This window comes from Gallinula chloropus (genome assembly GCF_964237585.1).
Source record: "Gallinula chloropus genome assembly, chromosome: Z".
Lineage (NCBI taxonomy): Eukaryota > Metazoa > Chordata > Aves > Gruiformes > Rallidae > Gallinula > Gallinula chloropus.
This window is the reverse complement of record NC_140089.1, coordinates 1,991,858-2,007,919: the sequence shown is the minus strand read 5'-3', so window position 1 is coordinate 2,007,919 and position 16,062 is coordinate 1,991,858. Positions and strand designations below refer to the sequence as shown.

The 16,062-nt window shown below is 39.7% G+C and overlaps 1 protein-coding gene across 1 annotated transcript in view; it reads right to left on the bottom strand.

The window, feature by feature from the left end:
- Positions 1 to 16,062, bottom strand: part of KIAA0825 — a gene marked incomplete at both ends in the record, with an annotated part of 220,325 nt that overhangs the window by 182,138 nt on the left and 22,125 nt on the right. The window lies entirely within an intron of this gene.

Below are 16,062 nucleotides of genomic sequence, written 5' to 3'. Positions count from 1 at the left end.
ATTTTAATGGTTTGGGACATCACATCACTACACTGTCACTCTGCAAGTCACCTTGTCTGTTTAACAATCTGCTAGCACAATACAGTTGATGAATATGACATTTGAGTGAAAAGAAACATCAATCTAACACTCCACAACTTTAAATATGTGGGGTTTGAAAACAAGTGAGACTGTCAGTGAACAAATATCAGCAAGTATTATACCTATAAGCGTTTGGTATTTAAAAGAAGAAACTGAACATTTTATTTTGAAAGGTTAACACTTGTAATCATAACATATAATCATGTCACATCAACCAGGGAACTCTGATTTGAGCACAGTCAGACTATAAAAGACTGTGAGCTGTTTCCAATTCAGTATTACCAAACCACATGGTTTTAAGTATTTTTAATTTTATAACTTCTTTAAATGTAACAAATTTGCACTTCTATGCAAATTGTAGTGAGCCAATACCATGTTCCTAAGCAGTTCTGTTGCAGATGTAACATCAGCAGAACAGTTTATGTGGAAAGTGTCAGAGTCAGAGCCAGAATAGTTTGAAAGGGAAGCTCTGAAAGACGAAAACAAATAGAAATTGATTGAAATGTACTTTTATGTGTCAAATTTCTCTTACCTTTGCAATTTTCAAGTACTCTGTACCTCCCTTTTTCCTCAAAGTTCTTAGATTTTTTTTTAGGTACTCACAAATCACTTTTAAATAGACATAGATCTAAGTAGAAGAGCCGAGCTCTGAATACAAATTCCCTAATTTGCTATTCCAGTTCTGTAGCTTTCGAGATTGAACTGTGAGTTTTGCATCCACATCTGAATTTCCTCAAAGTTTCAACCAGCATGTATTCATGCTAGTCCCTTGCATTTCTAAGAATGGCAAAAGAAAGTGCTATGCATAATTGCCTCTGTTAGTGCCTTTCCTCTCTGAATAACAAGTAAATAATCTCTGTTACCACCAGATTTCCAATTTTAAGTCTTAAACTTCTGCTATCCATTCTGCTAACATTCTGCGATTCAGAGATTTCTTTTCTCCTTTACCTGAAAACTAAATAATACAAACTGAGTTTAACTGATGTGAAATGACTGCCTGAGTCTGCAGACAGACAGAAATAACAAATCCAAGATGTAAGAAGAGGAAACCGCATTAAAAAAAATTCAATGGAACGTTAGTTGCGTCTCCTGCAATTTCAAAATCTTGTGATGTTCCTGTGCCCTCACTTGAGGAACAAAACCCCTTCCAATGATTTGATTGCCCCCAGCAATACCAAAAGGAAGTGGACCTAGATTTCTAAGGTATGCCACACTAATATTAATTTTAGAATGTATGACTAAACTCATATAAAAGCTAAAATTTTAATTTTTACTTTCAACGACCATTCAGAGTATATTCCAGTTCAAAGCTCCCTCTTTCTACATGCCACTAAGACATTGAGAGAACACTTCAGTACCTGGCAAAGCATATTATATAGGAAACATACACTCATAAAATCATCAGAGCAAAAACTTGCTATGTTATACCACATACGTTCTGCAAGCATCAAGAAAAGGTCTCGAGACTTTCACCACATGAAGTACAGACAAAATTCTTGATGTTTGGAGGAAGGGAAGAATACTGGGTTCACTTCATGGCTGACATAAACCTTTCATACAAGATTAAGAAATAAATGGAGCAGAAATTCTGCCTCTGATAAAACAGCACAAAGATATGCATCATCATGTGATAAGCAGCCAACGCTGATCACCAAGAGGGAAGGAGGTAAGACAACAGTGGTTTAAGTGCACTTGTGAAGCCCTGAAGAATGAAGACAAAGCCCCTTCAATCAGTCAGATTTGGAATTTATCAGAAAACTATAAACCACAGACAGTGAGAACATGGTGATCCAATTCAACACAACATGATGCACAAACCTTTATGACCAGAAGATGATCAAGGACCATCATGTAATAAATACTCTTTGAGAACTGCTGATGGAAAGCAGGCTAAATGCTCATGTTGCACCAGAGCTCAGGGCATCCTGAAGATGGGATGCATCACACAACCCAGATCCTAAGACTCCTTTGGAAGGAGAAAAACAACCAACCAACAAACCAAATGGCTATGTGGCATTTCCAGAGCGCTCCATATATCACAGGTGACTCATTCTTCAATTTTCTTTTGTCTTCTGCTAGGGTTTGTTGTGATTAAGGTAAAGAAAATGTAATGTGACTTGCTTTTGACATGACAGGATACTGAAGATCCAGAAGAGACAAAGATTTGAGCAGCATTTACACAAGCTTTTTGTTACATCACTAGGGACAGGCCAAGTCACGTACCCTCTCAGTAGCAATCACAGCACAGATCATGCTGAACGTGTCTATAAACCAAAATTGATGGTAATAATGCAATAGGTATTTGAAAGGACAAGTGCTGGTCCATGACAGCTCTTAACTGCTGAATCGTAGCTCACAAAATTACATCTTATAGTGCACATGCCCTTGACCTACCCACCTGAATTCTCCAGAACTGTCACTGAAGGCACTGTTCCACCTCCTTCTACTCATACAGAAACCATGGGTCTGACTAAAGAGTGCAGTCTCTACAGCTGCAGAACCAAAAGCATGCCTGAATCACAGACACAGACTAATTCTTATGTGGTGCTATTTCTTGTGGGCTTGGTTAACAAAACCCCACATTATTAGTAGTCCAACATTTGGAAGAAGTTAGCTTGAACCTCAGTTCTGCTGAGCTCATCCACATCAATTAGGAAGGAGTGGACCAGGGAGACCTCCAGAAGTAAATTTCACATGTTGTGAAATGTTGACATGTGGTCAACTCTATGACCACAGTTTTTTTTGCCTCTCAGAAATGACAACTCATTTATTTAGTGCCTGATAACCACATAGTGTGCGTTCACCTGAGTGCCTGAAATTTGATCAGAAGATCTTACACATATATCCCAGGTTTCAGTGTACTCAGCTTTGACAGGCTGCTTGAATGAGGACATCACAGCCCGTTTTCTATTTGGGGGGGAATGAAAGGGCATTTCTCCTCAGACATTGATCTGATTGGACCACCACAGGACAGAAACATTACAAACACTGTAACAGCAAAAAGTTAAGCAGCCAATTCGATGAATGTGGAAACAGATTTGTAAGTCCTGTAGGAGATTGTTGTGAAGGGCACAGGCCTCCACATGAACTGGTGTGAAAGAGACAAGAGGATTAACTGTAATACATATTCAAGCAAGTCTTGGTGCCCTTAATCTGCCTGGAGGAATATCAGCCCTAATCACAGAGTGAGTGTATGAAAACTCTGAATCAAAGTTACTGAATGGATCATGACTTACGATGTCAGGTAAGACAACTCACATGGCTCATTTACCCAGGTGACATCACATGGAAAGAGAAACATTCCTCTGTGATGTGAATGGTCTAAAGCCATTGACTGCTCCCTACCCAGCTCACATAGGACCACACTCAGGGTGACTGGAAGGGCATAAAACCGAGGGCCAAGTTCACGGTAATGATGCAAGTGTGGGGTTGAGACAGGATGTTATTTCACAGCTTGGAGTGAGGATCACGTCTGTTGAGGGTAATCAAGAGTCAGAGACAGGTCAGTGATCATTAGGCAGGACCATGGTGACAGGACAAGTTCAAGCTTAAGGCCAAATATCTGAACCAATGGGGTCCATGGCCAGTCACTGACATGACTTTGGTGGAGATGAGTATCAGGCTCAGGCAGGGACTTAAGACCCAGGACACAGATAAAATATGTTTCTAGGGCAAGGTGTAATAGAAGTTCCAGAAAGGGGTGGTCAGGGCCACTGAGGACCCTTAGTGTACCCAAGGCTTTGTTGCACATCCCTTAAGGAACTTCAGTTTTCAAAGTAAAACCTGTTTCAGAAGAACAGGTCATTTCTGGAAAACCATCTTTCTGTTTCACCAAGAACAACATAGAGGAAAGAAGAGACTTTAGACTTCTGCTATCTAGACCGTGGTTCTTTCTTGGGGGTAGGAGGGAGAAGAGGTGGAAAAAATAAAGATTTTACTTGAATTAACTTGAAGTTGCTTTGCATTTATTTGTAGCAAGTAAATAAATCTTGACGGTTCACTACAAAAAACTGGAAGGAAGCAAAGGAATAAGGTCAAAGCTTTCATCCTGTTACCATCCCATGACACAGATGTAAAGGGGGCAAAAGGGTACTTCATTTCCTTTGGCACACTGATTTACCACCCCAACCACCAAACGACAGGCAGCAGGAGTCTGCCATCCAAACCAGGGGACTTTTAGAGAACTTTGCTGATAGAAAAAGAAGCTCCAGGTAAAACTAAAATTGATTGCCTATCAATTCGTGCAAATTTTGCCAGACTGTGCTGGTGCCAAGGCAGCTGACAATGTCATACCTGATTCTTTAGCAGAATGGATTGAAGCTGAAGACATTTTCCCAAGATCTGTAGGAGATGCCATGCTTGAAGAATGAAACCACCCATCTTACCAGAGACCAGGTGGCTGTTTGCATCTGGACAGAAGCATGCTGCTAGTAGTACCTTCAAGAGGTAAATTTAAGTCAAACCATATGGAAAAACCTTTCAAATGTTCTAAACCCAAGTGAGTTTACTCAGTTGTTGTGTAATTTAGACAGAAGACCCACTGTAAAACAGGTTATGGGTCCTCTTCCCCTGTGCTAATTTGCAGAATCTCTCAAAACCTGAAATTCTTCCAGTGCTCTTCCCACAATTTATTTTCTCCTTTCTTCTGGAAAATTCTCCTGCAACTGGAGGAGCTGTACAGAAAAAATTATGGAAGAACCTAGATGGGAAGAGCACAGGTAACATTCAGAAACAAATTTGTGATGAAACAGTCAAGAAGCAGTAGTATACATAGGTTTTTGCTGTTTCACTGCACAAATGATGACATTTGGTTAGCAGTAAATATTTACATTGAGATGCTGGTAATTCAAGATGAGCATGTAGTGCAAACACACCCTACAAAATGTAAGCACTCTCATAATTTTCAACAACCAGGTTTAGTGATGCCCTGATGAAGATTAAGTGGAAAAACAGTAAAGGGCATTTGAGCAGATGAAGTTACACACACACACAACGTACAGATAGCTATTAATTTAGATTTTTGATAGCATTCTAAGGCCTCAGAACTTCTAAATTGCATGCTGCCTCAAATGATTTTTATCCTTCTGTCTTAGGCTTGAAATGCTAAACTGGAAACAATCTTAATCTAACTAGCTGGCAAACCACCCCTTCTACCAGCAGACAATAGAAATGCAGGACTAAAAACATTTCCTGGGCTATGAACACCCCAACACTTCAAACAAGTAAACGGTAACTTTCCAAAAATTTTTAATATAAGATTCTGAGAACAGAGAATAATAGAAAACAATTTCCATTCAGACTAAGAAATGTTAGTGTAAAATATATATGATTTGAAAAATTACAGGCACCTGAAATAGGGGTGGCAGAGAGATGAGAGTCTCTATAAACATCAAAGCATAATATTCAAAGAGTAGCTATACTGGGTTCAGCTACAGAGCGGTTTATCCCAGTGTCCTGGGCTTGGACAGTGGCTGAAAGAGGGAGACTAAATTGAACTACAAAGAGGAAACCACACACACTATATGTAGCAGAAACAAACTCCACAGTTTACCCACATTCTGGGTTAACAAATACATAATTGTGCTTGCTTAAATATTTAACCTTCTACCTTTACAGGATGACATCTAGTTTTAAGAATCAGACAACAAGTGATACCTGTTCTTTTCTTTAAAGCCCCCCCTTCATTCTACAGGCATCTATTGTATCTAACCATCTTGTTTTCAAACTGAAGAATTGTAGCTTCCTTATTTCTCCTTATATGCATTCTATTCTATATTTTTAATTGTTTTTTACTCTATTCTAAGTCTTTTCAGCTTTTTTTCTATATCCACCATTTACTAAATATGCCTGAGTGGGATATAGTCTAGTCAAACAGACAGTATGAGTGCTACAAAAAGACACATGTAGAGCTAACTAGTGAAATCAGGGACAACTTTGCAATACTAACAGTTGAATTAAAACCTAATAAGATCAATTAAATACCTTATAAAGCTAATTCTACTCAATATCAATTCTAACAAAATACCAGCATGCCATTCAAACATCAAGGTTAAATTCAGTGTGGAGGTGGTATGTCTTCAAAGTGGGATCTCGGGCTTATTTTATGTATATAAAGACATTTTAGTATATAAAGATACTTTCTGAAAAATAATATGACCACTTGGGAGCTCTTAGGAATAAAAAAAGATGGCATTAGAGAGTTTCACTTCACCAGTGATGAAGTTGAGAAGTGCCCATATGAATTTTAAGCTAGCTAATAAGTTAATTAAAGCGCTTTTCAAGCAACGCAGAGCTAAAGACACAGACACAGTGAAGTTCTTGATCACAGCACCTGAGCTTCTCCTAAACACTGAAATTCAGAAGCCAGATATCTGCCTTTATCTTACCACTTAAAAAGATTTGCCCTCATCCCTAAAAATGAAGCAGCATGACAAATAAGGCTGTGCTAGATTGAAATGACCTGTGTACACCTGCTAACTTCTGATTTTACAGCAAGTTTCCAAAGTGGCACTTTGCACAAAGCTGTAGCTCTTGAAACCATTAAATAAAATGTTTCCAATTTTCTTGGTTATAGCCTGGAAGCATTTAAAATCTCCAAAGGCATAAGAAAATATGCATATAGATGAATCCCATAACTCTAATGTAACTTTTGTGAATTTTTCCCCCCCCCTACTCTCTCTTTTATTTTTAAGAAGCGTGGCACCTTGTCTCCCTTAAACCAACCTGACAACACCTCAAAACACTGGATAGCTAATTCTGATCGTTTCAGCCCATCCAGGGATGTGACACAGTAAAGTATGGTGCAGAAACCCCCGCATCATAGGTGAGCTGACTGTGGATGTTCGAGAACAGCTACCCTACGACAGCGTTGCCCTCAGATTAATTAGCCTCTCTACTCAGGGTACAGAGCCACATGGCTTAACTGCTTCTGAGACTTGTGGTGGAGTCCTTGGAAAGCAACCTGATGACTGTCTTCTTCAGTGATTACAGTGGGGATTTCTCCCTCAGCAGGAACCAAGGGTTTAAAACCCTTTTAATCAATTTTACTATAAAACACCTTCCCAATACATTAAATATCATTCCCCTGCCCCCATTTATAAGGCTTAATTTCACGTCAGATAGATCTACAATATTGTTCTACCAGGGACAGAAGGAAGCGATGACAGGGATTTCATCCAATAAAGCTATATGAGGAAGAAAATAGAAAATGAAAAAGTGCAATATTAAACTTAAGGTCTAACTACAACCTGCGTGCAAATAATAAAGCCTTTTCATAAATGGGACTAACATTTTGTTAAAATCTGAAGAGAAATAGCCTAATAAAGAGAGAGGAAGCGCAGCCACTGATAGTCACTGTGTGTAGGGATATTTCAAGGGGTAAATTTTCAAAGCAGTGCACAGGGAGTTACAGACATAAATTCCATTAACAATAATGTGTTCCTCAGCTCTCAGCGATATTAAGTTTTAAGTGATGCTATAACTATTACAACAATCCTGCATTTATGACAGCATTCATCTGCATACTATCTCCTAAACAGAGATTGTATATAAACTGTATTACTCTTTCACTTGTGTTTAGTAATGATATATTCAATTTTTATGGACATCTGCTCACAGTTTTCTCAAACTGCATGTTGGTGTATGTTTTTTAATGTAACTGCTAGGTTTAAATAATTAGTATCGCTGGATATAATCACTAATTTCCTCATACTGTAAGAGGCAACTTAATATTTCTGCATAGCAGATGTAATACACAATATTACACAGAATTAAATTATTACAAACAGTGCCAGCAGTTTTCTATACACAGTACTTAAGATAATTATAAAAAATCATCTTCATTACTGCATGCTAGCATTTTTTAACAGTTTAATTTGGATAGGTTACAAGATACACTCAAATCACACAGATACAATTACTGCAAACCCAAGAAGCTATAAAATGTTCCCAACCAAATCCCTTTGACCCTGTTAATGTCTGTTCCTTGTTAATCTAAGGCAAACATTGTTCGTGGCGTGCATTTGTTACGGAATATGGAAAAAAGAAAGGAAATCCCTTAACAGTTGTTATTGATTCCAGCATTTACTGACGGAAAGTTAAGTGCCATTTACAAAACAGAACAGATGCAGATGCTGACAAAACGGTAAACAATTGTTGCATGGCTTGCTGCCAGATTCTAAGCCAATATATTAAACTCCAAGTGAAGCACATTTCCCCTATAGATTGCACTTATTGCCACTTCATTTCCTATGTGCTCTGCCTCTCTATTGCTGTGCCTGGCACTAAGCTATTTTCAGTTCTTTGGTGACCCCTGAGGCCCAGTGCTACCTCACATAGCCATTAGTGGAGGGAATTGCATGTGTCTGACATGGCCTGAAACCAATTATTTGATATTTTCTTCAGAATGATGCCCAACTCTGTTGGGAATGAGCAATCATGAAATAATTTACCTCCTGATTTAATTTTTTCCTGCACAAATTAGTTGTAGCCTGAGCTGGCTATACACAGCTGCCTGTGACATATCTCTGTCTTATCAAGATTCTACTTGAAATGATGAAAAAGGGAAGGGGGGGGGGGAAGGAGGAGAGACGAATAGAATAGGTTGGGGAATCCTGCTTTAAAAAGGCATTGACAAGTTTATCAGATAGACTGATCACATGTACTCTCTGCTGATTGAAACTGGCAGACCCATAAAGAACTATCAGCGCAGCAAAGGAAACCACATGGATGCAAACTGTTATCCCAGCATTTAAGGGTTTTTTTTTATTTTTTTCCCTAACACCTGTCTTGCTCTGCAGCTCCCTGTTTAGTTCCAGTGAAACCCACGGGTGCCAGGAGAACCTGATAAGGCAGCTTATGCACACAGATGACGTGCTGGCTTATATCTGTCCCTTTTTTTTTTTTTAAAGAAAAAAAAAAAAGGAGGAAAAAAAATTAAAATATGGTCACAGATCTAAAGATGGGAAACATTTCCTTATTAGACATCCCCATTAACTTGTGACTTTGGTAAGCACTTACGTGATACATCCATACTGTGCATGTGTCAAAAAACCACCGTGAAGCAAGGGATCTCAACTTATGTATAAACATGGTAAGCATGTATAAATTTGCATATATTTAATCAAGAGAGCGTGTCTGTCATAGAAAGAGATATGTCACTGCCAGCTATTAAACAACCTCAGTGAAGACTACACTAATCTTTTGAAAGAGATTCGCTGTACATGAAATTTTAATCAAACCTGCTCTATAGTGTCTTCTTCCCTGTTAAGCGAGATCAGTTTTCTCCTCATCGTGAAGGTTGATTCCACATCAGGTTGCTAGATGTTTGCTACCAAACACTCAAGTAAGTCCTGTGTTAACAGTGAGTGTGTAGGTCTGTCAAAATTCAATCTCTGCTGGAAAATGCGTTCACCAGCTAACTGAGGAAAGGACAGACCAGTGCTAGAAACACCAAGAACATTGTCCCTCTCTGCTCTGCCCTGGGGAGGCCCCAGCTGGAGTCCTGTGTCCAGAGCTGGGGCCCCAGGACAAGAGAAATGTGGGGCTGGTGGAGAGGGGTCGGAGGAGCCACGGAGATGCTCAGAGGGCTGGAGCAGCTCCCCTACGCAGAGAGGCTGAGGGAGCTGGGCTGGGTCAGCCTGGAGAAGAGAAGGCTGTGGGGGGACCTCACTGCAGCCTTCCCGTCCCTCAAGGGACCCCAGGAACAGGAGGGGAATGGGCTTGTTAAAGGGCAGAGACTGGCAGGACAAGGGGGCTGGAGTGAAGCTGGAGGAGGGAAGGGGAAGAGGAGAGCCTGGGGGGAAGTTCTTTGCAGAGAGAGTGGTGAGGGGCTGGAAGGAGCTGCCCAGAGAGGGGGTGGGTGCCCCGTCCCTGGGGGTGTTCAAGGCCAGGTTGGCTGGGGCCCTGGGCAACCTCGTGTAGCTCCAGGCCTGGAGGTTGGTGTCCCTGCCTGTGGCAGGGGGTTGGAGCTCTGGGACCCTTGGGGTCCCTTCCAACCCAGACCATTCTACGATGATTCTATGATTCTGTGAACATCTGATCATGCTCTAACACCAAATTTATGTCGTTATCTTGAGCAAATCGTCTCGCCAATCTGACTTCTTGACAGCATACAGCTACTTTACAGAGTTACAGAGACCTCCTCACGTTCTCTGAGGGTGAAACACCCTAGAATAATGCTTAATAAAACTACTTTCTGCACAGACACCCATCTCAGCTTGCTCTGAAACCAGAGACTCAATCTGCTCTTCCATTTTTAACAACACACGTATCCTCTAATAAACAACAAGACAGCCCAATTACACACTGCAATTTCTGGTATACAATGGCATTTTAAAGAATTCAAATGTAAACAAATTAATTAGTCTCTGAATTAAAACTAAATAATGATGGGTCCATTTAGGGAATTTAGCAGCTGGTATGAAGTAATTTTCTGATAATTATCATAAATATCAGACATTCTTTAAACTTCCCTTCAATTGAAATGGTCAGGGAACTTCTAGATAGACAATATTTCTAGTTGTTTATAACATTTGTTTGGGGTTTTTAGGTGTTGTCCTATAACCAACAATTTCTTCTGAAGTAGTGCTACAAGCAAACAGTCCTTTTTGGGAAACTGCAAGTACGGTCATCCTCTGACAAAATTCTACTCTTTGTAGTACCTCTTGGTAGGACAGAAAGTATATTCTGGCCTTAGCAATGATAGTAACACATTTTTCCTATTTTCTTGCCCATGGAGTGGGCTGGGGCAGTCACTGCATTCCCTGAAGGCCTCACACACACAAGCACAGAAAACACCAACATAGAGCGTTGGAAGGAACCACAGAAAAAGTGAGGAAACCTGTAGCAAACTGGAGATTGGACCTGTTTTGAAACACAGTTCTTGAAGAACTCTTAAGAAGTCGATCTTCAATTCTTCACTGAAAGAGAAATTAAGCACTGCCAGGTCTGTCAAACTTTCTCCTGAATTCTAACTCTGATAGCCTTGCCTGTGTTTCCCTGTAAACCATTTAAAACACTTGACTGATAAAAGGCAGTTGTAATTTCTGTTTGAAAACAAGGTAATTAACATACTTATTATAATCTGATTGCAATTTCTTTAATGTCTGCACAAATGTCTGCTACCTCGGCATCTACCCTCTGTGTTCACACTCACAGTGGAAGGGTTGGGTGTCGTGCAGAATGGTTCATTACATCAGACCCACTCTATTAAAATTAGATTGTTAGGAACTTTCAACCAATCAGGAATTTCTACCAAGTGTTCACCATTCCTTTGTGTAGTCTACGCATGATAATATGTATTTCCTTAAATAATAGATTAAAGTGCCTCTGTCACTTGTGCTTCTCTTACTCCTTGGAATTTCCAAGATGTAACAGAGGCAGACAGTGACAGCTTTTGTTCTAATAAGAGACAACACTGAAAAAATTACTTATAAAGCTGGAGTCAATACTCATGTTTCTGCTTCCTACCTCCTTCTATTTCCAAACCCTGGTTAGGCAAAGTCACTGCAAAATTCTGATGATAATTCTTACAAGGAATACAAAATCAGAAAGTCTAGGCACGCAGAAAAAAGTGCAGATACTGTCATTTAAAGATTTCTAGAGAAAAGTTTGGGAATTCAAAACCTTTTTAACAAATATTTTGTAGAAGCACTAGAATGTTTTCTGTGTTAGGAATGATTAATCCTAGGTCAGTAAGGATGTACACATATACCTACCTGTGTGAGCTATCCTAGGGACCCTGCTTTGGCAGGGGGTTGGACCCGATGAGCTCTGGAGGTCCCTTCCAACCCTGATAGCTCTGTGATTCTGTGATTCTGTGGCTGGGCTATAACCCCCCTTAGTCTCTATATATGAGACAGACAAAAACATCCCCATTGCACTGCTGTATTCAGCAAATGCCGTGAAAAGTGTTAGAAAATGACTGAAAGCTCTGTTTTTTCTTCAAAACCCCCCAAAAAACTTAGTAGTCCATTGCCTGAGGATGGAGAGGTTTTTTAATTTTTTTAATTTTCTAAGCCAAGGCACAGTGAGAAGGAGATTCACCTTTAACTTTGCATGTAAATCACGTGGATGTGGCACACCCCCAACTTAAAAACATGTAATTTTTTGCAAAACAAAGTGTTGTGATTAAAATAATCTTGCACTTTTAAAGTTAGATTTGCTCACTGGTATATATTTTGTGACAGAGGAGGTTCTCTGTCTTGACAAAAATCACAGCCAGGACCATCTAATTAACTTGTGATTATATGATGGTAGATGCATATACTGAAAAGACTCCTGTAACAACTTTCTTTTCAATCAATACTGCAGGATCCTCTTTAAAAGACATTTTTGAAGTCTTCTCTTATCTACCACAGTTCTACAGACTTTTCTTCATACATGCCTATATTCTGAAGTAAAGGAAAGACTCGCATAGTAATTCTCTCTCAGATTTTGCCACTTTTTATTATTAAACAGAATACTCCAGTATATAAATCTCAAATTGACCTATGACCACTCACAAAGTATCAGACTAGAGAGTAAATCACTTTCATCTTTTAAACTTGGGAGGAGAATGCAATAATTAGAGGGCATAGTGAGTTAAATGCTCTCTTCATGCTGAGGAAGAACATGCAGGTGTGCTGAGGGAGCAAGAAGGAAGATAATTAGTTGGTGTTTGCTAATTGTGGACATTTTGAAAGCAAAAAAAAAAAACAAACCCCAAAATACCAAGAATGGAACTATTCCCCTTTCAACCTCTACAGAATTCAGAAAACAGATTCAAGTTCCTGCTGGCAAAGATGAAGTGGAAGAACTTCATTGAGACACAACAGTCTAAAATCATGTAACTCAAAAGAACACCAAGAATTTCATGCTAAATATATATATATATATTAAAAATTGAGAAAATAAAGTTAGTGTAAAGTTAGTGTTTACTTATCTTATTAAATAAAAAAAACATGATATTAAAATTCCAGAATGGGCATCTTTTCCAATATGACAAGAAGTCAATAATGAGATTTCACTGCCTGGCTTCATATTATGGGCTTAATAAGTAATTTTGAGCAACTGCTCTAAAAAGAAGCAAGGTATTCAGGCATGCTACCAGCTTTGAAATTCTGTCAGTTCAATTGACATTTCAGTAACTTAGATACTGTTATCTTACCCCCTACTAGAAGCTTAAAAAGTAACAAGCTTAATGCTTTTGTAATCTTTACGAAAATGTCATTCTCCCACTAGAAACACATTTGTGGTCCTAGGGTATTAAGTTCATATGGCCTTTAAAAGAGTACCTCTTTTTTATTAAAACTTCAACTCTGTGTGTTCAAACAGATGGTTTTATTTTCTCCTCAGTACTACTCATATTTCCATTTAATATAATTGTGCGGTATAAATCAAATACAATACTTGCAAGGATAAGAAATAAATAATATGTGACAAAGAGGCTATGAAGCACATTATTTCCTATATTAAATGCAAAGACATTTATTTTGTTTCCCCTGAGTAATAGGATCTTGTTTGGCTGTCAAAATTCTATCGGCTTCCCAAGGAACAAAGACAACTGCAGAAATCCGCATTGTGTCTGTATGTCCACTGGTTTTCAATTTTAACTTTGTATTATAAATTCCCACCAATACTGTTGGCTGCGTTGTTATAAGTAGGTGACAATTAAACCCACCACGTGTCTCAATATTGATGGGCTAATAATAAAAAATTAGGAGTCTCTGGTATTTATAAAGTCAAAAATCTGCATTTTCACTCAATCCCTACCTAGTACCCGTGTCATTTTCCCTGATGTCCTTGTGTTTTCTGTGAAGGCTTTATATGTGTAAGAGAGGAGTGCTACAGTTTTTCCTTGGCACATGTTACTTCCCCATCTTTCACAGACAGAAACGGTGGGATTTTTCATTCCTTTCTAAGATACAGGAATGGCTGTGCCGTATCACAGAATAGAATCATAGAATGGTTTTGGTTGGAAAAGATCATCGAGTCCAACCATCTATCCAGCCCTACCAGGTCCAACACTAGACCATGTCACCAAGCACAACATTTACCCATCTTTTAAACACCTCCAAGGATGGTGACTCAACCATCTCCCTGGGCAGCCTGTGCCAGTATCTGTCAGCCCTTTCACTAAAGAAATTTTTCGTAACATCCAATCTAAACTTCCCCTGGTGCAACTTAAGGCCATTTCCCCTTGTCCTGTCACTAACCACCAGGGAGAACAGACCAACCACCACCTTTTAGGTAGTTCTAGAGAGAGAGGAGGTCTCTCCTCAGTCTCCTCCAGACTAAAAAACCCCAGATTCCTCAGCCACTCTTCGTAAGATTTGTCTTCTAAACTCTTCACCAGCCTTGTAGCCCTTCCCTGGACATACTCAAGCATCTTGATGTCCTTCTTATAGTGAAGGGCCCAGAACTGAACACAGTACTCAATGTGCAGCCTCACCAGACCTAGTACCACAGAACTATCACTTCTCTACTCCAGTGGCCACACTGTTCTTGACACAGGCCAGGATGTCACTGGCCTTCTTGGCCACCTGAGCACAGTGCTGGCTCATGTTCAGCGGGTTGTTGATCATCACACCTACTGCAATGTGCAGTCTGGAGCTGCAAAGCCCATCTGTGTGCATGTACCATTCTTTCCAGCAACTGCCCCATACCTTGCTTTACCCAGGCCCCTAAAGCCCTGTTCCTTCAAAAGCAACCTTACCAGGCATGCTGCAGAGTGGCACTGAGAGCAGAAATAGGAGAGAGGATGAAATGCCAAGGATGCAGAAATATATTGGAAGCACGCCAGGTACTGCTGTTGTGCAGAGAGAGAAACAAAACCAGCATGTCCATCAGGAGGCTTGATGTTCCTGTGGGATTGCTGGAGTAAGAAAAAAAGAGAAGGACATGCACAGAGGCAAGGAGAGTAAAATTCCAGTTTCTGCTATCATTCCTTTACTTTTGTCTTTATAATGTGTGAAAGTCAGTAAAATTTGTATGTAGCGTAGGTCTTGAAGTATTTTAAAGTTTAAATTAATTTAATAAAACCTTTAAACAAACCACCATAATTAAGTTTTAAAATTCTATATTTCTAAAATGTTTGGCCCTTAGCAACACGTCCTGGATATAACTGAAAACTTGGTTGTGTTAATGGAAGGATTTGGGCATTATAATGAATGCTGAGGCAGGATGCGATGCTGGATACTACCACCTGCAGTCCATACAGGCTACTTTAAATTACATGCTTTACCAGCACTTCAGAAATCATCAAATCACAGGTTGGAACAGACTTCAAAGGCCAGCTAGTCCATGCAGTGAGCTGGGTTACCTTGAACCAGATCAGGTTGCTCAGGGCCCCCATCAAGCCCAACCTTGAATGTCCCCAGCGATGGGGCCTCCACCACCTCTCTGTACAACCTGTGCCAGGGTCTCACCACCCTCTGGAGAACTTCTTCCTCAGGTCTCATCTACACCTGCCCTGCTCTAGTTTAAACCATCACCCCTCATCCTATTGCTCCATGCCCTTGGGAATGGTCCTTCCCAGCTTTCCTGTAGGTCCCCAGACCTTCTAGGGCAGACCAGTAGTCAGTCAAGTGACTGAGCCACTTTTTTCCTTCCTAACACTTCTAAAAAGCCAGATTTCAACAAGGGACTACAGATAAGAAAACATGAGGGAAATGCAATTGCAACTACAACACAAACACTGTAGTTTACATGCCATAGATTGTAACATGGGCAGAACTCTCACAAAAGGTGCAAAGACATAAATATTAATTACATGAAACCAAGTCAGGGATACATTAATTTCCAGATATAAATGGGAAAATAAATTATACTAAAGTTATTGAGTCCTAATTATTCCCAGACATGAATAACTGGGGTTTTGGGTTTTTTTTTTTTATCATGCAGTCACTAAACCAGCAGGTAACAGTGCTATTTTAGGCATATTTTTGATAGATAAGATGAAGATCATAGAAGACTGGTTGTAGGCAATAATCGTGGCTCAAG